The 25,917-nt window shown below is 45.3% G+C and overlaps 1 long non-coding RNA gene across 1 annotated transcript; it reads right to left on the bottom strand.

The window, feature by feature from the left end:
- Positions 1 to 1,644: 1,644 nt before the first annotated feature.
- On the bottom strand, positions 1,645 to 22,073 carry LOC142290594 (uncharacterized). Its single transcript, XR_012750348.1, has 3 exons — positions 21,620 to 22,073; positions 21,400 to 21,519; positions 1,645 to 1,766 (listed from the first exon to the last, which is right to left on the bottom strand). It is a non-coding gene; the product is annotated as an uncharacterized LOC142290594 (long non-coding RNA).
- Positions 22,074 to 25,917: the final 3,844 nt, after the last annotated feature.

The following is a 25,917-nucleotide window of genomic DNA, read 5'->3' as shown; positions in this document are numbered from 1 at the left end:
GTGTCACACACTGCGATTTGTGCTGCCTCGGGAACATTGAACAACTCGACGTTCAATTTTTAGGTTTTGAACGACGTGCGTGCGATGAACGTTTATTCGTTCAATCGCAATCGTACGTAGGTTTCACACACTACAATATCACTAACAATGCCGGATGTGCGTCACTTACGATGTGAGCCCGCCGACACATTGTTAGATATATTGTAGCGTGTAAAGCCCACTATAGATTTAAATATGTCAATCAGAGCAGAAATAGGTAACATTTATGGTGTTCATACACATGAACATTGAAGTGTTGTGGCCCTTGCCATCCACTTGGAACACTACATATCCCTTTTCATAGTACATAAAATAAAAGCACACATTAGATTAAGAGATCAACAATGAACAGAACAGTTGTGATTGTTTTTCCCACCATTATTTTATAAACCATTTTACCAGTATTATTAAAATATTAAAAATAACTTATTAAATATCTCCCTGCAATGTAAAGAGTTGTTGAATTTGAAGGTGCTAATATGTTTTATACAAGTCAATAATCTACAAACTTTACAATTTAACTACTATCAAACACACAAAACTGTCAAAACAACTGAAAAGAGTGAAACAAGAGAAGATACAAAGTAATGAGTCAGCGGTAAAGAGCGAGAGCTGCTCCTTCAGACGCTTCAAAGAAAACGCTCATTTATTTGTATTGTAAATGGTACAATCGTATTTCTGCACATCAATATCACAATGTAATTATGAAGGAATATATCTGGTTGGGATGAAAACCGTGAAATTGAAAAGGAAAGTTACATTCGTTAAAGAGCTGTCTTATTGTATCAAGGGGACATTTCATGCACTCACTTCAATGTTCCCAATTCAATCAGTTTTCATTATGAACAATAGTCAAATATTAGTGTGAACAACGGATTAAAAACAGATGTAAATGACCGATGACTCATGGCTGTTTTTTTTATTTTAAGCCTTGTTCATGGATGAGGGGGATAGTGGTTTGGATAGGAACTATACAAAATATCCCCCCTCCTCTTCAAGGAAAAAGCATCCTATACCGACTATATAAATAATGTGGTTGCAATTAAAATTAAAATGCATGTCTACCTTAACATATAGTAGGTGACCATATTATATACCAAAGGTTTTTTTATATGTCTAATATTATTGAGCTATAAGATCAATGGGAGTCTACTCAGCTGATCAGTTTAGAATCAATAGTTGTTGGAGTCGAAGTGGCCCCGAAGCACCAGCAATCATCAATTCCCTTAGGCCGCTTTCACCCCTTCAATGGTCGTGTTGGGGCTTGTGTCCGAACCCTCTGCAAAATCGGTTTCGGACCTATGCACCAACAAGGCTATTGACTATAATGGGGCATATGGAGTCACTGTGTGCTCTGTTGTGCTCCATTTTCGAGAGTATATGCCTGCTGGAGGCGGACACCGAGGCACAGTCTACTATGTCTGGGTGTTCACCTTCAATAGACGTATACTCCCGAAAATGGTGCATGACAGAGCACACGATGACTCTATCTGCACCATTATAGTCAATGGCCCGTCGAGGCATACATCCCAAACCCATTTTGTGGAGGGTTCAGACGGATGCACCGACACGACCACTGAACGCGGAGAGGAATGCAGTGTGAAAGCGACCTTATAGATCTCATTCACAAATTAATGTTTTATCTACAATATGTGTTCTATCAGTGTCTTCACCATTACTGTCTTAGGGGCTGTTCACCTGTCCATGATTTCTTTTGGTAAAAGTGTCTGCAAACAAAAATAAAAAAGGAGATGTGTTAGTTTTTGTGTCAAAAAATAAGTTGGCATATTATATCAGTGAATCTGTAAAAGAGAAAGCACATGGCTGCTATCGATGTGTCATCCAAATCCTGCTGCTATTTATTAAGTCATCCAATGACCAAATACGTTTATGGAAATGCCATTGGTGATTGCTGCTTACTATCTATCTATCTATCTATTTATCTATCTATGTCTATGTCTGACCACGAATTCTTAGTATATCGGATTCACTGGTGAGCAACTGTGTGTAACGCAGTGACAGCATTTTCTCCTTACTAGAGAAGCTTGGTTATTGTATACAAGAATAACGAATGTCACAATGATAGTGGAAATGGATCAGAAAAGAAACTTTTCATCCACAGAAAAATATCAGACATCTGAAAGAGGCTTCAATGAGCTGCAGCTTCAATCACAGCTCGATAGCTGATCAATCAGGATGCTTGGGAGGCTTGGTACTTGATCGAATATCAGGATGCTCATGGCGCTCTGTACTTGATGGAGTATCGTGTGGGTACTCGACATGCTCGATTTCCCAGCGGCATATTCTCTATCATTTTTTTTGAAGCCCTGAACTAGAGAAAGAGAGAGACCTGATGCTTGGCCTTCAGACATCTGATTTCAAAGTGATGTCTCATACTTAGGTGCGCTTTGCACGTTGCGATGTCGCGAGTGGGGAGGAGGGTGCCAACACTGCGCTCACCCCACTGCTCGGGTCCGGCGGTTGCTGCTCTGTGGTGGCTCGAGCGGTGGGCCGGATCCCGGGGGTTCTCGAGCGGCACTCCTCGCCCGTGAGTGAAAGGGGTTTGGTTTTTTGGATAGTTTATTGTCCGTGACGCCACCCACGGTTGTGGTGATTAAGTGGACACCACCGCTGCTCTGTATGGGGATCCCGGGAGCGATGACAGGGAGCAGCAAAGTTGTTGGTTCTCCCCTCCGTGGGTAGGGGGTGGTCGTCCCGGGGCCCAGTGATGAGTTGGGGGATGAGGGATGGCGGGACCGGTGCAGGGCTTGGTGGGGTGCAGGGACGCGGGGGCAGCACTGTGCCTCACGGCACTGTGGTACTCACTCAGCCTGAGACAGTGACACAGTTCTCGGTAAAACACACGGCTGGAAAGACGGTTCCCACGGACGGCTGCTGTTGCTTTTCCCCAGTAGTTGACGGTGACGGTCCCTTTTCCTGCACCTAAGTCTATGTTGGTAGCGATGGATTCCCACCGGTAACCCGCTCCCCGACTTGGATATGTGCCGGAGGAGCCCCTCTCTTTGCCCGCAGGCTTGCCCTGAGAAACTGGTGCCCTGGCGGTGGCGGTGTCTCTCTCTAACGGTTGGACTGTTGCCTTCAATCGGGACTTGGTTGCTGGGAGACCCGGAGGTCCCCTTCACTGACGGATTTGGCAAATTCACGGCGACTCCTAGCCTTGCCGGGATCCGAAAGGCCCCTGCCACTGGTGCTGGCTTCTCTTCGTATACCGCTCCGGTACCGCCGGGTCACCACCCGACCGCGGTCCTTTCGGCAACCTCCAAGCAGCCTCTCCTGCAGATGGTCACCGCCGTCTGCTGACCTTGCTGTCTCAGTCCGGGGCACACACCCGGATCAACTTCAGGCTTTCTCAGCTGTCACTTTCTCTGTCACTACTCTCACTGTCTTTCTTCTCCTTCCTCTCACTTTGAACTCCTCACTTAATCTGCCTGGTTTTTCCCGCCTCCAGGGCTGTGAACTCCTCGGTGGGCGGAGCCAACCACCTGGCCCACCCCCTGGTGTGGACACCAGCCCCTGGAGGAAGGCAACAAGGATTTTTGTGTAGCTTTGGTGTACCTATCTGGGGTGTAGGGTGTGATGGTGTCATGACCTGTGACCCCTGGCTTGCCCAGGGCGTCACAGCGACATCGCAAGCTGATGCTGCTATGCCGCACGCGATAGTCCCCACCCCCTTCGCAGGTACAATATCCTTGTAATAGCTGCCGCAGCAAACATTATCGCTACAGCAGCTTCACATGGACTCACCTGTCCTAGGACGTCGCTCTGGCCGGCAACCCGCCTCCTTATTAAGGGGGCGGGTCGTGCGGAGTCACAGCGACGTCACACGGCAGGCGGCCAATAGGAGCGGAGGGGCGGAGATGAGCGGGATGTAAACATCCCGCCCACCTCCTTCCTTCCGCATATCCTACGGAAGCCGCGGTGACACCGGTAGGAGATGTTCCTCGCTCCTGCGACTTCACACACAGCGATGTGTGCTGCCGCAGGAGCGAGGAACAACATCGGACCGTCGCGTCAGCATAATTATGGATTACGCCAACGCAGCACCGATGATACGATTACGACGCTTTTGCGCTCGTTAATCGTATCATCGAACCTTTACACACTACGATGTCGCATGCGATGCCGGAAGTACGTCATTTTCAATTTGACCCCACTGACATCGCACCTGCGATGTCGTACTGTGCAAAGCCCGCCTAAGTCGTGATGAGCAAGCACTAAAATGCTCGAGTGTTCGTTACTCAAATCAAGCAGGTCAGACACTCAGATGGATTTGACTTAAGTAACGAGCATAATTAAAGTCAATTGGAAACTCAAGCATTTTTCCAGAAGCCACAGGAGGGCTGGGGGTGAAAGATCTCTTTTTCTCCTCTCTCTTTTCTCTCCTCTGTCCCTCCTTCCTGAAATATGACAGACAGAGAATATGCCACCTGGGCAATCAAGCATGTTGATCACCTTCACTATACTCGATCGGGTACTGAGCATCTCGAACACCTTAAAGCCCGCTTTACACGCTACAATATATCTTACGATGTGTCGGCGGGGTCACGTCGTAAGTGACGCGCATCCGGCATCGTAAGGTACATTGTAGTGTGTGACAGGTACGTGTGATTGCGATTGAACGTTAAAACGTTCATCGCATACACGTCGTTGAATCCTGACGAATTGCATGTCAGGTTGTTCAATGTTCCCGAGGCAGCACACATCGCAGTGTGTGACACCCAGGGAACATTGAACAGATCTTACCTGCTTCCCGCGGCTTCAGCCGACAATGTGGAAGGAAAGAGGTGGGCGGGATGTTTACGTCCCGCTCATCTCCGCCCCTCCGCTTCTATTGGCCGGCTGCCGCGTGACGTTGTTGTGACGCCGAACGTCCCTCCCACTCCAGGAAGTGGACGTTCGCCGCCCACATCGAGGTCGTATGGACGGGTAAGTACGTGTGATGGGGGTTAATCGTTTGTGCGGCACGTTCAACAAATTGAACGTGCCACACATACGATGGGGGCGTTGCAAATCGCATACGATATCGTATGCGAAATTGCAACGTGTAAAGCAGGCTTAATACTTGATCAAGTAACAAGCAGTGCTGAGAATGCTTGTGCATCATTATTTCTAAGATATAGGTCCTGAAAAATCCCTAGTTATATAGAAAATTCTCCATTCATCAGTATTAGTATAAAAAAGTATGTAAAGCTTTTGTCCCCAGACCATTGGATATCTATTCACACAATATCCAGGTGTAGACCTCTTGCTAAAATTGTCTACAATAAGTGCAATAGGAAGGTCTGACTGTAACCAGCGATTTCCTTTAATATTTTGAGATACAGATTTAAAGAGCATTAAGTTTATATTTAATGCATCACATGCTATTGAAATAAATCTAAAATAACAAGTTAAATGTCACACAAAGTTCATAAGATGCTTATAGGAAAGGAATAACTCAATGGATGCTAAGAACCCCGATCATACAACATTTGGAGAATTTATGGAACAGAATAATGGCCCTTCCTTATGATGAAAATGGATAGTGAAATTGGTTTTTGAATGAATAACATTAAATGCTACTGGATTGAATTTTGGGAAAAGGGTTGGGCTGGGTATAGTGCTGGACTGAGATGGCAAGCACCCACCAAAAAATTTGACTCTGATGCTCACGGTTTAGCTACATCCACAGTTTAGCTACATTACTCTCATGCACAGATTTTCATATGCTTGTATATAATAATAAATTTGGTGGTCTCTTAACACTAGAACTACTGAGGTAGTCATTTTGACTACTTTGCACTATGTATTTCTATATAGGTGTCACGAGTCCAGTAGTTCTATTGGTAAATGAATGAAGAGATCTTCCTTGGTCTGTACATAGAGAATCAAGTGTATTGTGCCATTTACATACGGTAAGTGTCATGTGGGACCCAATCCTGCATGGAAGTCCACTTGAGAATGCATATGCTCTTCTGTGGGCAATTCCAAACCTGCCAGGGTTTGATTCCTGGTTGTTGGTTGGTGACACAACACTTTAGCTTGAGAAAGGTAATAAAGCACAGTTTAAAGGACACCTGTCACCACTTTTTTGGCGTATAAGCTGTGGCCATCACCACTGGGCTCTTATATACAGCATTCTAACATGCTGTATATAAGAACCCAGGCCAGGAGTATAACATAAAAAACACTTTATAATACTTACCTAACGGTCGCTCGGTTGGCCAGATGGGCATCTCTGTTCTCCGGTGGCGGTGCCGCCTCTTTCGGCCATCTTCGTCCTCCTTCTTCTCTAGCTGCGGTGCATGACGCGTCCGACGTCATCCACACTCGCCGAAATTCAGGTCCTGAGCAGGCGCACTTTGATCTGCCCTGAGCAGGGCATATCAAAGTATTGTAGTGCCTGTGCAGAACCGGCGAGTGTGTATGACATATGCACACAGGAGTCAGAAGGAGGACGACGATGGCCGAAAGAGGCTGCGCTGGCACCGGAGAACGGAGACGCCCATCTGGCCAACCGAGCGACCATTAGGTAAGTATTGTAAAGTGTTTTTTATGTTTGCACAGCGGCCTGGTCTCTTATATACAGCATGTTAGAATGCTGTATATAAGAGCCCGGTGGTGGTGGCCGCAGCTTATACGCCAAAAAAGTGGTGACAGGTTCCCTTTAAGGGCAACAACCTGAGATTTTACCTAGCTAAGTTTCAGCCTGGACCTTGATTTCAGAAGCTGAATGGACATATGAAGTTGGGCTAAATCACCCGCTATTGTAAAATGGTGTAAAATCTACAATTGTGTGACTGCAGTTTTTCATTGTTTGCGCTACTGGTTCTTCTATGTGACTTGGGCCTTAAGGCCACTTTACACGCTACGACATCGCTAAAACGATGTCGTTGTGGTCACGGGTTGTGTGACGCACATCTGGCCGCGTTAGCGATGTCGTTGCATGTGACACCTATTAGCGATTTTGAATCGTTGCAAAAACGTTCAAAATCGCTAATCGGGGACATCCCCCCTAATCTCGATTATCGTTGCTGCTACAGTTACAATGTTGTTCGTCGTTCCTGCGGCAGCACACATCGCTATGTGTGACACCGCAGGAACGAGGACCCTCACCTTACCTGCGGCCGCCCGCAATGCGGAAGGAAGGAGGTGGCGGGATGTTACGTCCCGCTCATCTCCGCCTCTCCGCTTTGATTGGGCGGCCAATTAGTGACATCGCTATGACGCTGAACTAACCGCCCCCTTAGAAAGGAGGCGGTTCGCCCCTTAACAGCGACGTCGCTATGCAGGTAAGTAGTGTGACGGGTCTGAGCGATGTTGTGCGCCACGGGCAGCGATTTGCCCGTGTTGCACAACCGATGGGGGTGGGTACCCACACTAGCGATATCGGTAACGATATTGCAGCGTGTAAAGCGGCCTTTAGTCACCAAACAGAAGTGTAATTCTCCTCCGTGTGCTAAACTGTAAATGAAAGAGACCCAGTTACAGGACTCAATAGCTTGTGATCTTCCATCCTTTGTTTACGTGAAATGTTCCAAGTGAGAAGAGGTGGCATCTTGTAAAACATTGCTGTGCCTGTGTTTGCTTGCCATTTATGTGGTTTGGCTAAGAGCAATCTACGTTTGTTAACTCAACGGAAAGTATGCACCAGGAAACTTCAACGTTTTCACAGGGATGGAGGTCAAAAAAAAAGGTCCATTTTGCCCCTGTTTGGCTGGTGTGCATCTGTATAAATCAGGCTGCCCCATAAAACTATACCAGGCAGTTGATACGTTTTTACAATGGGTGTCAAAGGTGATTGGATGCCAGTGTATCCATCAATCCCACGGTGATTAACATATATGCCTGATGGTAGCTGAAAACTCTGTTACATGTACACCTGAGCGTTACATAATGCTCTCCTCTCTGATGAAATGGTAGCTTATGTACATCACGTAAGCTGTTTCCATGACGATAAGAAAAGCTGCATGTAAACCTTTTTCTCATTATCATGCTGTCCCTGTGTATGTTCCTAATCCTTGTGTTTCTCACTGAAAATAATGAAAGATTTTATTTTCTAAGTGCTATATTGGGAAGCAGCAGTCGTAACATTTTGTCAAGGCTGCACTTTTTTACAAGGTAGTTACAATGTAGCCCATTCGAGCTTGTTAGTGGCAACTAATGTACATACAGGAAGGGTAAGTGGTGGGCGATCCCGGCATGACACCTGTAAAAGCAGAGGTTAGCGTTCTTCAGTGCTATAATAGCATTGCAATACGACCTAGACACATAGCGATGGCGGTCAATCAGACATGACACTAAACTGTGACCTGTGTGCTGGGACCACCACTAACTGTGAGATCAAGGGTCCTGCATTTCATATATCTACATACACCTGTATAATTTCACATAGCAACCAGCTCAGTGTCATTTTTTTAATACACAAGACTGAATATCCTGACACTTGTCCTAACAGTTTGGATATTTGCGGCACATTGTGGTTTACTATTTACAGTATGAGGACCCGGGGCGCACCCACATGGGGATGGGTCTAAAAATCCCTTTTCTCCAGATATCCTTCCAGATTTTTCTTTGTTTATGACCATTGCTGAGTGTCGAGGCAGCAAGATGTGAATGGCGGCTTACAGTACCAATACTATATGCGATTGTATACACGTTCTTTAAAAGGAACCTGTCAGGTGCAGTATGCACCCAAAACCACGAGCAGTGCTAGGTGCATATTTCTAATCCCTCCCTAGCAGTTGCAGCATCTAGTAGCATAAATAAAGAGATCTTTAGAAAAAGTATTTCTAAAGATCCTTCATTATATGCTAATGAGGCCAGCAACAAGTCGCAAGAGCGTTAGTTCCCTTGGCTACTCGACCCCCTTAGCATGTAAGCACGCCCCTGTGGGCATACTAACATGCTAATGAAAGCGCAGAGTCACAGGCATGGTCGCACTCCCCTCTGCTGCCCACATGCCTCACGCTGGATTTCGGCTCAATGCGCATGATCGCTGGCCTTCAGGTCATGTGCACTATGAAGCCGAGTGTGCGCATTACGGCTTCAAACTGGTGTAGTGCGCATGACCACAAGTGTCGGGGATTTTCTGATCATGAGCACTGAACCTAAACCCAGCATTCTGATGCAGTGTAACGGACACAGGTATGCGCGCCCGTGCCGATGATGATGCTGGGCAGTGGGCATTGAATAGCATTTTAACATGTCCCTGCATGCTAACATGCTAAGAGTGTGGAATGAGTGCAGGAACGAACGCCTTTGCGACTATTGTAGTCCCTGCACTAATTAACATATCATAGAGGATCTTTAGAAATACGTTTTCTAAAGATTCCCTTATGTATGCTACTAGATACAGGGACAGTGAGGCAGGGATTAGCAATATACACCCAGAACTGCTCATGGTTCAGGGTGCACCTGACAGGTTCCCTTTAAGCACAGATATAGTTGAATTTAATAGCAGCTCTGAAAGCAGCAGTAAACATCTTCCTTTAAAGATGCACTCCAATTACATTTTTTGTCCTTTTAATATATTGCTGTCATCATATAATATAACACTGTATACTTACAATTGCTCATTTTGCCCTTCTACCCAGTTAATTCTTCTCTTCTCCATTAGATCTATGATATCATGTGATTAAAAACAGACTAAATCCTTCCAAGCTTTTTGAAGAAACAGGAAGTCTATTTTCCCTGAACTACAAAATGCTTTCAATGATTTAGACTTGTAGTTCTGATGCTGAATCATGCAGAGATAAAGATACTTCAGATGTTTCTACAAAGAGCTTAGAAGGATTCAGCTATTCTGTTTTTAATCACGTGATGTCATAAAACTAATGGAAAAGAAAAGAATTTAATGGATAGAAGGGCAAAATGAGCACTTGTATATACATAGTGCTATATAATATAATTGCAATACATTAAGACGATAACAACTTTAATGGGAGTGCTTTTTTTAAGAATGACTATATTTGCATATTAACATTTTACTTGTGCCAATCTCAAAATATAAAAAATGCTCACATATATCGTTGCACAGTTTTTCAGATCCAAATAGGAGCCCAATGCTTGCACAATAGAGAACCAACAATATCTCTAGATATTTTTACTCTAAGGGGTACTTTGCACGCTGCGACATCGCAGGCCGATGCTGCGATGCCGAGCGCGATAGTACCCGCCCCCGTCGCAGCAGCGATTTCCTTGTGATAGCTGCCATAGCGAACATTATCGCTACGGCAGCTTCACATGGACTCACCTGTCCTGCGACTGTCGCTCTGGCCGGCGACCCGCCTCCTTGTTAAGGGGGCGGGTCGTGCGGCGTCATAGCGACGTCACACGCCAGGCGGCCAATCGGAGCGGAGGGGCGGAGATGAGTGGGATGTAAACATCCCGCCCATCTCCTTCCTTCCGCATATCCTACGGAAGCCGCAGTGACGCTGGTAGGAGATGTTTCTCGCTCCTGCGGCTTCACACACAGCGATGTGTGCTGCCGCAGGAGCAAGGAACGACATCGGACTGTCGCGTCAGCGTAATCATGGATTACGCCGACGCTGCACCGATGATACGATTACGACGCTTTTGCGCTCGTTAATCGTATCATCGAGCCTTTACACACTACGATGTCGCATGCGATGCCGGAAGTACATAATTTTCAATTTGACCCCACCGACATCGCACCTGCGATGTCGTAGTGTGCAAAGCACTCCTTAGTATATTATGAACACTTTGTAAATGCAGTATTTGTGTTCCCTGTACAGTACATAGGACATGGGTGATGGATTATGCAAAGCTAGTTCAAATATGTAAGCATGTGTAAGTAAATGCAACAATGAATGCAGATGCAGCAAAAAAAGTACACAGGAAGAATATATGCCATCAAATAAATAAATAAATAAAGTGTATGGTAAACCTTGATGGAAGATGGAATGCGCAAAATAACCAAGATGTTGTGGAGGAAAAACACCCCACGCGTATCGCCATGTAAAAGCATAGCTTCTTCAAGGATGATGGAGTATAGACAAAGTAGCTAAAGATGCCCTTAAATAATGTGAATAATGAATTTCATTAGGAAATAATTATTTTACATGGGTATGGAATCTGAAGCTGGATTGGTGGCGACTGGAAGTGTGGGGAGCACACATGTGTAGGAGTGCTTACATGTTGCGGCTTTAGATAATGGTTCTAGTATACAAAGGGGCGAGCTGCACCTGCGCATTGAATAATGCTACTGCGCAAATATAGTCACTGTTTACCTTAGTGACCAACCACGCATGTGTAGCAACCCATGGGGCAGGTGTTTTAACCTACACGTTGACGGCCCGGGGGTGCAGATCATCTGCGTTGTCACGGGATGGCCTGGCCGGTTCCGTTGCCCCTAGGCGTATAGGAAAGAGAATTGGAGGGTGGCAGGGAGGATGGAGGTAATTGTCGGGGGTTAGGAAAGTCTATTAGGATTGTGACGCCATCTGTGGTATGCGGCCAGGATGGGGACCGCCGCTGCAGGGTCTCTCGCCGGGGCAGATGTTGGATGCAGCCGGGATGGTGTCGCTCCCCACAGATGTTGCCGGCAGGGTGCCGGAGCCGTTTAAAGAAAAGGCAGAGACAGGGGCTGCAGTTCCAGGTGTTTTTACTCACAAGTCTTTCAGATGCAGCCCGAGGTACCATTCTCTGCCACGAAGGGCTCCAACCGATCCTGGATCCATGAAAGGTCAAGTCCGGTGTGTGTGTCAGCCTGTGAGCTCTCTCTTCCTTTTATGCGCTAAGTATCAGACCCCCCGTGGCTTGAAGCACTTGAGGGTCCCGGAGTCAGTAAAGTGTGTCACATTCTGTATGCGGATAGCGAGGTTCGTGGGACGGGTCCGGTGACTTTTCGTAACCATTCCCCACAACCCTTGCAGAGTTGGTAGACAACATGAAGTATGCCTGCCCTAGGATTCTGTATCCCGACAGCGCCAGTCCTGTGGAATCAGCTTCCCTGCTTCTCCCCAGTGACTGTGTTGAACGCCTTGGCCCACAGAGCTGTGCGCGGCACGTCCGCTCTGCTCTGTGTCTGAAGCTGAACTCCCTGTTCTGGTTGTGTTGTGTGGTCTGAGCTGTTGCCCCCAGTCGCTGCCACCGGCTGGTTCACTACTCTCACTAGGTCAACCTGCTCTTCCCACTGTGTGCTCCTGACTCCCCCTGGTGGTTGCTTCTCCCCCTGACCCTCAGTCCCCAGTCCAGTGGATCTGGGGAGCCCCTGGTGCGGTGTTGTCCTGTAAACCCACCGCTGTAGTGATCCCCTACTGTTATCTGACCCTGGCCCGGTCCCTATTGGGGAGAGCAACCCACTAACTGTATGTTTGTGTGAGTGTAACGGCCTCGAGCTACCTCGGACCCAGGATGAGTACTACACCCTAATGTGGGTACAGTACCCTGTGCTGCCTGAAGCTGCACCTGGCACCACACATGTGTATAGGCAGCACTGGATGCACTGGCAAAAATGAACATAGCACCGTTATCGCACACGGCCTTCGCTGCCTCTAGGATCAGTGAAGACAGCCATTGATCAAACTCAGCCTGGATAGTGGTCCACAACCCTGCAGCTGGTTCTCCAAAGCATATTAATTTAAGCACTGCCTGATTGCATTGACTTACACACAGGATGTGGTTTGGCATTTTCATTTTAAAAATCAAGAGATGCATGACAGACAGGCATAGACCTCTTTCTCCAAGAACCCCGGCACGACATACAAAAGACAATTTGGAGACCCTACTTGGAGTCTCCACATTTCCAAAAATAAGGTCAGATAACAAGAAAAGTGGCAACAATTGGCACAGACTAAAAATAGTGAAATCCTGCAACATGGATGCGTGGGACTGGCCCTGTAACAAGACCTCAACCAACATTTCTACCTTCACCAGAAACAGCAAGGTGATAGACAGGCATAGGTCTCTTGCACCCAGAACCAGAGCATTACAGACTAGACACAACTTGGAAACATATCTTGGTGTCTTGAGATTTAAAAGCCTTTCAGGCAGACAGCAGGACAGTGTCATCAATTGCCCCCCACCCATTTCCCCATAGAGTCTTGCAAAGCAGGGAGGTAGGGTCCATGCAATACACAGGATGTGGCCTCGGTGTCTCACATGGGTCAAAAACAGCAGGCATGGTCACTTCCGTAACAACTGACAGGCTGTTACAAGTGGAGTTTCTGCGGTTGGAGATATGTGTAAGAATAGTCTTGACAGTGACACAGGAGGAAGAAGAAGCAGCAAACGTGGTTGATTTGGGGGACGGTGATTGGGTAGATTTTACGGCAGTAGGAGTCCCACAGTAATGCATGTTGGTTGCGCTTGTGCCGGTTCATGCACGTAGTAGTCAAATTATTTGAAGTTTTGCCTCTACTGACTCATTGTTTACAACATTGGCAGATAACGAAAGTTGGTTTATCTCTTGTGGTCTCAAAAAATCCCAGGCTAGGCAACCCTTCCTGCAAACTGCAGACCTGCAACTGCTGCTGGCCACAGCCTGAGTTGTGGCTGAGGATGCAGTGTTTCTCATGGTTGCATAACTGTGTTTGTGCAGGAATCGCCAATGTAACATCCTCATCTTCCTCCTCTTCCTCATCTGCTGAGCTACTCAGCTGTGTGCTTCTGAATTTACACCAAGTGGGATCTAGAACTTCATTGACATGCTCTATGTTGTCCCACTCCTCCTCTTCCTGACTGACATCACAGGACAGTACGTGTGCGCCTCAGGTATCAGAGTATCATCATCATCACCTTCACTCCTGGGACTTAACGTCAGTTTACGAGGGATCAGATCTTGCTAGGACCTTACTTCGTCCAGGCCAGAATCCAACTGTCAAATATTTAGGGCATCAGTGCAGATGCTTTCCTCCTCTCAGGGAATCTTTGTAACAGACCTCTGATGCCCATGGAATGGACTGTGTGAACAGCTCTGCAGACTCACCCATGTATGATTCCCCACAGTCAGTTTGTCAGTTGGAGATTTGTGACAGGGGCAGAAACAAGTGTAATTGGGGTGGCACCTCTGAGGAATGAACTGTGTGATGTTGAGATGCAGAAAGAGGAGGATAGGCCACTTGATACAGCGCTTGCTATCCACTTTAGCACATGCTGTTAATCAGCCTAATTTCGACGTTGAAGCGATGTACGGCTGCCAAAGAAATCTAATGGAGTTGGCTGTCCAGTAATGGAAGTTGTACACATTTCTCTTGGTATAGGATGAGCCTCCCTAGAGCTTTGATAACATAGCTTCCCACATGTACATCTTAAATGCCCCGACTATACACCCTTACCCAACAACCTCATTATAATATACCACTCATGTTTGGTGTACCCTTCCCCTTTCAAACAGATGTTTCACAACCCTATGCCCACACCTGTCAGACACCTGACACAAAACATAAATTATTTTGAGTTGGCCATATTGTGAAGGCACTAAAAAGTACTAGTAACTAGAAATCTAGTTCACTATGTAATTTTGAGCAGGCACTACTAATACCTAGAAATATGGTTGACTGCAGAATTTTGAGCAGGCCATGAAAACTGCGACGACCTTTGTAGCTAGTTCACTAGCAAATTTACAGTACGCACAACTAACTAGTAATACCTAGAAATGTGGCTGACTGCGTAATTTTGAGCAGGCAATAAAAAGTGTCAAGACCTTTTTAGCTAGTTCACTAGCAAATTTACAGCAGACACTACTAACTAACAATACCTAGAATTGTGGTTGACTGCACAATTTTGAGCAGGCAATGAAAAATGCCAAGACCTTTTTAGCTAGTTCACTAGCAAATTTACAGCAGGCACTACTAACTAACAATACCACTGGCTAATTTGCAGCAGGCCATAATACGTAGCAATATCTATTTAGATCGTTAACTGGCAACTCTTTAGCAGGCACTCAAAAGTAGTAATCCCTATTTCTATAATGAAATGCCGATTTGTGGCACACACCTTTCTCTGCACTGCACGTCCCTATTCTACACTATTGCTCTCCTATCTAACTAAACTACCTATCATTAGCTAAGCTGTCTAGCAGAACCAGCAGCAACACCAGCGGCAGCATCTTCCCTAATGTTTAAGATTTACAAAATGGTGCCGACGCTGCATGTCCATATTTTATATGCAGATAGCCATGTGACTTAGGCAGTCAATGACACAAGCCCTTGTCTCTGAACCCTGTGGATGTTTGATGCTGCGTGATTGGCTACAAAAACATCCACAATAAAGATATGAAAAAATATGGCGAAGTGCACCGCTGGCTTCTACCAAGTCCTCGCCCCCTCCACTGATTAACTACATCCCCCCTTTCTTCATACAGCACCTTAATCCTGTTCAAAAGCATAACATGTTGTTAGAAAATAATTTTTGGAAAATGCGATCAGCGATGAAACAAAACCGAACATTGCCAATTTTTGGGGACACTGCTTGGGTTACTGAGCCCAAGCCAAACAGGCTAAGGCTCGTACTGAATTTAAAATTGGTGAACCTTTATCAAACAGGTTCACTCATCTCTATATATGAACACATTTATAAGGGGAATGGTAATACTAAGTTGTCACATAGCAACAACAGAACCCAAGGGGGAAATTTATTGGGCCCTGAATCAGGTTTCATGCCTTGAACAGTTGCATATTTTTGAGCAAGCCTATTTGTTCACTAAATTGTCATGTTTCCCTGCTCCCTTACCCCTTTTCTTAAAACTGTGTGGATGTAGGAGGAGGTACTGCCCCAACCCTTTGTACTGTAATTTCACTACAAATTAGTTGAAATTACAGCACAAATCTAGACTATATACAGTAATTAGTTCACAGCTGCAATACATTTCAGCTTGAGGTGAAAAAGGCAACTATTTTAAGAGGCAGGATCTTAAGAAAATCTGTCACTAGTGGTGAGCAAACTTGTTTGAAAAAGGTTCTCCAATTCCACAGTCGGCACAAGTCTTGCCCATTCGTGTTCAGATGACCAAGCCCTTTGCTCAAAAAACAGCAATGATCGGCTTTCTTTGGTATCTGTTTGTGGTTGCACTAATGCTTTTCTTCTACCTTATTATCACTTTGGCTAGGAGAGTGGTGCTGGTATGATGAGAGTGGTGACGTGTTTGATGAAGTGAGGTAGTGGGAAGAGGTCAGAGAAGCGGCAGACTTTTTTTCCTTAACTTTGTGTGCATTTTCCAGCAGCCAATCATGGTGCAGAAAATATCCACAAGGTTCAGACACAACTGATTGTGTAATTGGCTGCCTAAGTCACATGTACCGCTTCATATAAAAAGCTTACATGCGGCGGCGCCGCCATTTGTGATTGCTACAGCTTAGGGACAGTGCTGCTGCTTCTAGACAGATAATTAGCTTAGCTGGGGGGTTTAATTTTAGCTAGTTCAGGGAAGTGCAGGGGAGTTACTTGTACTGGAAGATGTGTGCCACAATTCTGCTTTTTATCAGTGATTGCAAACTATCTGGGCCAGCCCCAAATTGCTGTTTTATCACCTAAGTAGAGATTGCTACTGAATCAAGGCACAAATGTCATTTCATCATCTAAATAGAGAGTGCAAAATCTGTGGTCCAGGCAAAAATTGCAATCTATTTAGATGATGAAATGGCAATTTTTGCCTGGACCACTGATTTTGCTATTTCATCTACTAAATAGAGATTGCAAATCTATGGTCTAGGGAAAAATTGCAATTTCACCATATAAATAGAGATTGCAAAATCTGTGGTCCAGCTAAAAATTGCCATTTCATCACATAAATAAAGATTGCAAAATCTGTGGTCCAGGTAAAAATTGTCATTTCATCATCTAAATAGTCATTGCTAATTTAATGACAGATGACTGACAGGTGTGGACCTAGGGTTGTGAAACAGCTGGTTAAAAGAGGGGAAGGGTACATCAAACATGAGTGGGAAATCCCACGATCATGGTGGAAGGGAGAATAGGCATGGTGTTGGAGGTGTATATGGGGTAGGTGCTAATGTTACTCAAAGCTCTACTGAACAAATACCAGCTTCTCCTATCCAAAGACAACTGACAATTTCTGTTACTGGACGGTCTACTCAATTCCCTTCCTTTGGCAGCCACCTAGCGGTACAACGTGTAGATGAGGGCCAAAAAGAGCATGTGCTACAGTGGGTGGCAAGCCCTGCATAAAATGGCCTTTCCTCCTCTTCCTCCATTTCAACATCACACACAGTACAGTCCTCAGATGTGGCACCCCAATTACCCTAATTTTCCCCCCGCATCACAACTCTCCAACCAGCAAATTGCATGTTGGACGAGTCTGCAGACCTTTCACACGTTTTATTCCATGGGCATCAGAGGTCTGCTCCAAAGATTCACAGACTCAAAAGGAGGAAATCATCTTCACCGATGCGCAAAATCTTTGTCACTTGAATCTGGGTTGGACAAAGTAGGGTCCGAGTATAATACAGACCCTCGACACTAGACATTAACCTCCGGAGGTGGAAGTGATGATGATGAGACTTGAGACGCATGAATACTGTAATGTGCTATGGCAAGAAGTGGAGGAGGGTGACTGTAAGGCTATGTGCCCAGGGGACTATGTACCTGAGGATTTTGTCATGGAAAACCTGCAGATTTATTTGGATTTTCTAGATAAATCGCAGGTTTTAGCAAGCACAGACACTCCCCATGTTGTCCTATGGGACATGGGGAGTGCTGTGTCCATGCTGCGGTATGTGCAGCTGCAGAGCATGCTGCGGATGTCCCGCAGCCGCATGTAACTGCATGTCAATTATTCCTGTGGAAATATCTGCGGAAATCCCAGCTCTCCACTATGGAGATAGAGGCCAGGACTTCCGCAGGTAAGTTGCACAAATGTCCGCAGGGTTACCACAGTTATTTTGCTGGAATCCCGCAGTAATGTATAGCTGCGGATTCCGGGGATCAGCTGCGGGAAACCTGCAGTCATACTTGCGGATATATCCGCGGGTACATAATCCCATGGGCACATAGCCTCAGAGCGAGGAGTGGGACAACAGAGAGGATGACATTGAGGTTCTAAATCCCACTTGATGTCAATCCAAAGGCATGCAACTTAGTAGCTCAGCAGAGTAGGTGGAGATGAGGAGGTTACATTGCCACTTCCCGCACAAACACGTAGTGATGCAACCACGACAAGCACGGCATCATCACCTACAACTCTGGCTGTGACCAGCACTGATCGCAGGTCTACAGTTTGCATGGGCTGAAAGGCTTGGCAAGCCTGGGTGTTTTTTCAGACCATAAAGGATTGCCCAACTTATGTTATATGCCAGTTTTGTAAACAAAGACTCAGTAGAGGCAGAAATTCCAATAATTTGACTACTACATGCACAAACCAGCACATGCACAACCAAAATGCGGGCCTTTCCAACCTCAGGCCACCCCATCAACCGCATCAACAGCATCTGCTGCTTCTTCCTCCTCCATCACCTTGGCAAGTGTTCTCACACAGGTCCACCTGCACCCTCAACCTCTGCCTTAATGTAACATGCATTCCAGCAGTGAAGAGAAACTCCCCCACCTCCGTACAGCGCAGCCAGGGTTCACTGCAATCAGGCAGGTACAAGTTTGGTTTGCAGAAACCATCCTCTCTCAGTCCCATCACAGCCATGTCAAGTATTGCCATGGCTGTGATTGGCCAGGGAAATCACTGTAAAAATTAAAAGAAGCAGGATATACTTACCAACTTTCCCTGCGGCTCTAAGGCTACTTCCAGGGTTGATAATTATCCCTCATACATATTCAATGCTTTTTCCGCCCACTGGTGTCTCTGTTTAGCTGCAGTCAGACTGTGCCCCCACCCTTTCTGACAGCGTTATACTGGTGTAAAAAAAATAAAAATAAATTAAATAATGCCATGTAGTCCCCTAGATATTAATACCAGCCAAGAAAAAGTCCATGGCTACAGGCTGCAGCCACCAGCTATGCACTCATCTTGGCGGTGTATAAAAATAAGAGGAACCGCATGTGGCTTTTTAAGAAGATATTTAAATAATTCATTTTTAAAAAATGGAGTGTTGTCCCCCCAATTTTGATACCTAACCAAGATAAAGCCCGACAGCTGGGGACTGGTATTCTCAGGCTGGGGAATCTCATAGTTATTGGTCCCCTCAGCCTAAAAATTGCAGTCTGTAGCTACCCAGGATTGCTGCATCCATTAGATGCAACAATCCCAGAACTTTACCTGGCTCTTCCCGATTGCCCTAGCGTGGTATCAATCCGGGTAATAAGTAGTAGTAGTAATGCTAGTCCACAGATGCCACTAAGCCATACATTAGTAGTTGGGAGGGTCTCTGAGACCTTCCACTACTAATCTGTAAGTGAAAAGAAATACACAAACACCAAAAAATCCTTTATTTGAAATAAAATACAAAAAAAATCCACCCTCTTTCACCACTTTCTTAACCCCCAAAAGAAAAATGGCAGAGAATGAATGAGCTGCGCGATGAGCGGTGATGTCACTCAGGTTATTTGCAGTCACAGCTGGAGGTTCCCACGGACCTCCACCTGTGACCGTAAGTAACCTAACCTCAGGGACCTCAATGAACTTAGTGACCTCACCTCAGGGTTTTTTTTGCCAAGAGATGCAGATTTGGTGTTGAAATTTCAACAGCATATTCTTGAAGCCAATCTACACCTCCTGGCAAAAAAAACGTATGCCGTATGATGCGGTAGGGATGCAATTTTTTGCCAAGAGGTGTAGATTGGAAGAATATGGTATAAAAATTTCATCACCAAATTTGCATCTCTTGGCCCAAAAATGCAAAAAACCTGTTTTCACACCAAGAGGTGCAATTTTGATGTTGAAATCTGGTGCAGACATTTCAGTACCAAATTTGAACCTTCTGGCAAAAAACTGCACCGAAACAGCATCAAAACTGTTTTTTTTCCCTTTTTTGGGCCAAAAGATGCAAATTTAATAATAAAATTTTTACACCTTATTCATGCACCCAATCTGAACCTCCTGTAAAAAAAAAAAGCATCAAAACCGCATACTGTATGATGCGATTTTTTTTTTTTTGCCAGGAGGTGTAGATTGGGAGTAGGAATATGGTGCAAAAATTTCAGCACCAAATCTGCATCTCTTGGCAAAAAAACAGAGGTTTTCTGCCAAGAGATGCAGGTCTGTGAACTCAGGGACCTCACCTGAGGTGAGATCACTGAGTTTAATGAGGTCACCTGAGCTCAGGTTACCTGCGATCACAGGTGAAGGAAAATGGGAACTTCCAGCTTTGACCACAAAAACCTGAAGGACATCACCGCTCATCGCTGAGGCTCAGTCATTCTCTGCCTGAAGGCGGTCATGTTCTATGGCAGCGCATTGTGCCTTCAGACTGTAGCAGAGCTGTGGGTCCTTGTGTGGATTATATCAGACCTGGGTGCTTTTGGGGTTAATAAATTGGTGAAAGAGGGTGGAATTTGTTTGTATTTTATTTCAAATAAAGAATTTCTTTGGTGTTTGTGTTTATTTTTTTCAGTTACAGATTAGTAATGGAGGGGTCTCAGATGCTTTCCATTATTATTCTAGGGCTTAGTGACAGCTATGGGCTGTTACTAACCCCTTATTACCCCGATTGCCACCACACCAGGGCAATCGTGAAGAGCTGAGTGACGTTCCGGGATTGTTACATCTAATGGATGCAACAATCCCGGGTAGCTGCAGGCTGCTATTTTTTGGCTGGGGGTAATAAGCATGGGTCCCCCCAACCTGAGAATACCAGGCCCCAGTTGTTGGGCTTTATCATGGCTTGGTATAAAAATTTGGGGGGAGGGCTGCACACTATTTTTTTTAAATTATTTATTTAAATAAAAAAATAAGCCAAATGCGATTCCCCTTATTTTGATAAACAGCAAAGATAAGTGCACGGCTGGAACCTGCAGCCAGTAGCTGTATGCTTTATCTGTACTGGGTATCATAATATTGGGGAGCCTTTATGCCTATTTGTTTACTTTTATACCACAATATAGACCTGCAGACAGGGTCTGTGATCGAAAGCAGTTAGACACTGTCACAAAGGCTGGGGTCGCGTCTGACTGCAACCAATCACAGACACTAGGACTGTTGGTGAGCAGGGGAGGCAGTGAATATGCATGGAGGTAAATGAGTTGCACCGGAAGAAGAGTGAGTGGCCTGAAAGCAGTTACAGCTGCGCTGGAGACTCAGCAAATATAGTGTGCTTGTTCTAATCCTCCTAGATATTCGTGATCAATTCCTGGCCAGAATTAAGCCCAGTTAGTCCCGCAGATTCCGGATATCTGTGAGTTCGCTATCACTTCTCCTCATACATTTGCACTCACACATATTGTCCCCTCACTCATCCTCCCCCTGCCCATACTACCTCTTGTCATATTTACCTTGGCCACCTCCTTTGTGGTGCAGAAGGGACGTCAGTTGCATCATCAGCTCACTGATCATGTTGTTGATGTTGCCCAGACCTGTAATTGCCGGAAGTGAGGTCTACAATTGTACTCGTGCTTGAAAGACACAAATTAAATTGAATGTTGACACCTGGCAATCTACATTTTCTCTGAGCCAGCTGCCAGCATCAGAAGTCATATTAGACACCTGCATTACCTGACGGCTGCGCTCAGGCAGATGCTCCACCTTCCCCCCTCCCCCTGGATATGACACTGCTTAGAGGTTGTTAGGGCCAGATGGACGGGCAGACCCGGGAGGTGGATCCACTGGGTTGAACTCCCCGATGAGGGAAAGGAGTCCGGTAGCCGGAGCACTTTAGGTAGCAGGACAGTCCGTGCACTGGAACACAATGGAGAAGTCCCTGGGACCACGAGGTCACTGATGGTGGTCCGGGTGACGGAGCTCAGGTTCGGAAGCCGTGATGATGTCTGGCGGGGTCCGGAACCGTTGGAGCGAGATGACAGGTCACCGCAGGGAACCGAGATGGTACGGACTGTCAGGATGGCAGATGGGCAGCGTTCGGGGTTCGAGATACAGCAGGACCGGATGGCGATGCAGGATCGGCTCTAGAAGACAGAGAGGTAAGTATCTCACAGAACACAAGGAGACCTGACTCCTAGCTTGGGAAAACACGAAGAACAGGCCCCGCTCCCTTGGACATTAACCCCCTTTATACCCTGTACCTGTAAGCATCATTTCCTGTCAGTGGACACTGGCCCTTTAAGAAAGGGTCAGTGACCGCGCGCGCGCCCTAACGCGCATGCGCGCGGCCCGGGTGCCAGAAGCCAGGGCAGGAAGCTGAGAGGAGGACGCAGCAGAGCCGACCAGGGACTGGGAAGCCGACGGGCGCCGGGAGCGGGGACCAGGAGGCTTGGGAAGCGCGGGCACAGGAGGCTGGAGAGCGGGGAGCGTGGCAGGTGAGCCGGGGAGCGGAGCAGAGGACTCGGGCAGCGTGACAGAGGTACTGTCCAGGACTCTACCATTGATGGCCAATCCTCAGCATAAGTCATGAATGTCTGATCGGTGGTAGTGCGACACCTGGCACCCCTGCTGATCAGCTGTTCACAGTGCTGCCGGTGGCTGTAACTGCTCAGTTGCAGAGCTGCATAACACAGCTCCATCAACTGTGTATGTGGCTGCAGTCAGGTACTGCACATCCACCCCCTATTAGAATCAGTAGGGAGCAGATGTGCAGTACCCAACAGCAGCCACTTTACAGATGATAGAGCTGTTCTGTGCAGCTGCGCAATTGAGTGATCTCGGTACCTGACGACCTCGAGAACAGCTGATCCGTGGGGTCCTGGCTGTCGCGTTCCCATCGATCAGACATTGATGACTCAATACTGCAGTCATTTTTAACACTTTTAAGTTACTCGCAGAAAATAATTGAAGTGTTACAATTTACTTGCAAATATCTACATGTTGATGCTAAAGTGCACTCTACAGCGTTCAGTATTCTACATTTGCACTGATTTTCTTCCAGTCACTTAGCATAAGAAACTGTCATCACGCAATTGCCCAGTGCTTTCCAACGCCCACTGAATGTTGCTGTGTGACAGCGGTACTGGAAGCCGTCCAGGATAAACCTTTCTCAGCTCTCTGCTTCCAAGACACAGGTAATTTACCAGAGTGCAGTCATCCAGGAGATTTGCTGAAGTTTAAGCTTCTAAACTCTTCTACTTAAAATCTTCTCTGCCCAAATGCTGCTACAAAGCTCACTGCTCAGGATTTTTGGTTGTATCACCTAAAAACCATTCTCTTTAAATTGTGCTACAGTACCAAAAAAAAAATAAAAAAAAAAATAAAATAAATATAAATATAACATTAACACTTAAAATATTTGATAATCTTAGAATTACTCCTGTCAAGAAGTGGAAATTGATGTGTTGGAAGTAGGAAAAAAGGCAAGCATAAGGATCTAAGTGACACCTAACATAAGTGGTCCAATGGAAAATAAAATTGGTGAACCAGCAAAAGGGTAATGGGCACCCAAGGCAAATTTATGCCCATGGGAAGCAGAAACTAGTCATCTTGCCCTGTCTCACATTGGAACACATATTGCTATAAAAAAAAGTTAGTACTGGCAATAAGAACTTGTCAGAGAACATTGCATCACAGCTTGTCCAATGAAGGGCCCATGTAGCCCACCAAAAGTGCATATGTACATCAGAATGCTACCAGAATGTCACTGTAATGTCAAAACTACACCCTATTGACAAAAAATGGGGGCAGAGGTGGAGATCAGTGGTGAGTTTATTATTTTATTCCCTCATCTTTGTTTTCTCCAAGAAACCCCTCAGTGCCAGAGCCATTTTTAACCTTAAAGGGAATTTTTCACCAGGTTTTTGTTACTTCATCTGGGAGCAGCATAATGTAGGCAAAGAGATTCTGAAACTAACCATGTTTAACTTAGATCACAGGGTGTCATGATCCAGGCCGGCTTTTCCCTGCTACCGGTTACACCCAGCTCTGGCCTGGTCATGTCAGGGGTTAACTTCCCTTGCCTCGTTCTGGATCCCAGGACACTATATATTGCCTCTCTACCTATGGTTCAGTGCCAGTGATATTTCTGCCTTGCAGCGTGTATACTGGCTCTGGTGAGTGTTCCTGATCTGTTCTGCCTCCCTGCTACTGTGTCCTGACTTTGACCCTCCCCCTTTTGTCTGCCTGTCCCAGCCCCTGATTTCCCTCTCCAGTCTGTTGCATACCTGATCTCCCGGCTTCTGACTCGGTTCTACTTTCTGACTTTGATATTGATCCTCCCTTTGCAGTGACTCGACTTTCCTGGCTAGACCCTGACTGTTTGACTACTTTTTTGCCCCCTGGTGATTTGCCTGTTAACATTGCTGAAGTTACTCTGCTGTACTTCAGCTGCCTTTCCGTTACAGTGTTTCTTTGTCTCTCCTTCACTACCATGCTGCCACCTAGTGGGGAGTATGCTGTACTGCGTCTTACTAGCCTTTGTACAGCGTGACACAGGGTGCTGCTATTCTGACTTTATCTTAGCATGGAGTGTAGCAGAGCTGGGAGCTGTCCCTGCCCACACAAGGCTCTCAATAGAGATTGTGCATTGACTGTGGGCTGTCAATCACAGCAGGGGGCGTGCGCCTGCTCTGTACACAGTCACACCAATGTTACTCACAAAGCAATAAACACTTCAGAATAGCTGCACACAGATAAGAGAAGCACAGATGTTTTTTTCTTTTTTAACTGTTGTAGCACGCTGTCCTCAGCTTACATTGCAACATCCTGGTGACAGATACCCTTTAATAATGGAGACCTGTTTTTTAAATCAGACCAATGTTCCTTTATGTGGTAATAACTCTGGAATCTGTCTACATATCCTTGCAATTCTGATATTGTTTTTATTTCATGACACATTGTACTTTTATATTAATGGTAAATTTAGGTCTATAAGTTTTTTTCTTTGTTTGGGAAAATATTTGAAATTCGATGAAAATTTTGAAAAATTATCAATTTTCAAACTTTCAGTTCTTATATCCTTAAACCAGATAGTCATACCACACAAAATAGTTCATAAATAACATTTCCCATATGTTGACTTTACATCCACATAATTTTTCAAACATCCTTTTATTTCATTATGATTTTAGAAGAATTAAAATTTAGCAGCAATTTTTCATTTCTTTAAAGGAAATTTACAAATCCAATTTTATAACTGTCAGTTTTAAAAGAAATTCGAGGGGCCTATTAATTGGAACGGCCTCAGATGTGATACCATTTTAAAAACGGCACCATTCAAATTATATTAAATTGCTGTTAGGAAATTTGTTAACCCTTTGCTACACAAGAACTAAGGCAAAGTGGCTTGAATAAATTACATTTTTTCCACTAAAATATTGATTTAGCTGGAAATGTTTCATTTTCACAAGGGGTAATAGGAGAAAAAGGACACTAAAATGTATTAGGTCATTTCTTCCGAACTTGTCATAAGTTGTTAAAAACTGCTGTTTGGGTACAGGGCAGTACTAGGAGTGGAAGAAGCACTGCTTGGTATTTGGAGAATAAATTTGGCTGAAATAAATTGCAAACACCATGTTGCATTTACAGAGCCCATGAGGTTCTAAAACAGCAGAAACATTCATAAGTGACCGTGACCCCATATTGGAAACTAAACCTCTCGATCAATTCATCTAGGGGTGTTTTACACATTTTAAATACACAGGTGCTTCACAGAAATTTATAACATTTGGATATGTTAATGAAAATTACATTTCTTCCAGTAAAAAGTTATTTTAACCCCAACTTTGTAATTTTCACAAAGCATAATAGAAGAAAATGGACCCCATAATTTATTACGCAATTTCTCTCAAAAGTAGCAATACCTTATATGTGGTCAAAAACTGATATTTGGGTACATGGTTGGACTCAAAAGGGCAGAAGCACCAGTTAGTATTTAGAGTATAAATTTGGCTGAAATAGATTGCAGACAC

The sequence above is a fragment of the Anomaloglossus baeobatrachus genome, chromosome 2 (genome assembly GCF_048569485.1).
Source record: "Anomaloglossus baeobatrachus isolate aAnoBae1 chromosome 2, aAnoBae1.hap1, whole genome shotgun sequence".
NCBI lineage: Eukaryota > Metazoa > Chordata > Amphibia > Anura > Aromobatidae > Anomaloglossus > Anomaloglossus baeobatrachus.
This window is presented reverse-complemented; position numbering and strand designations above follow the sequence as displayed.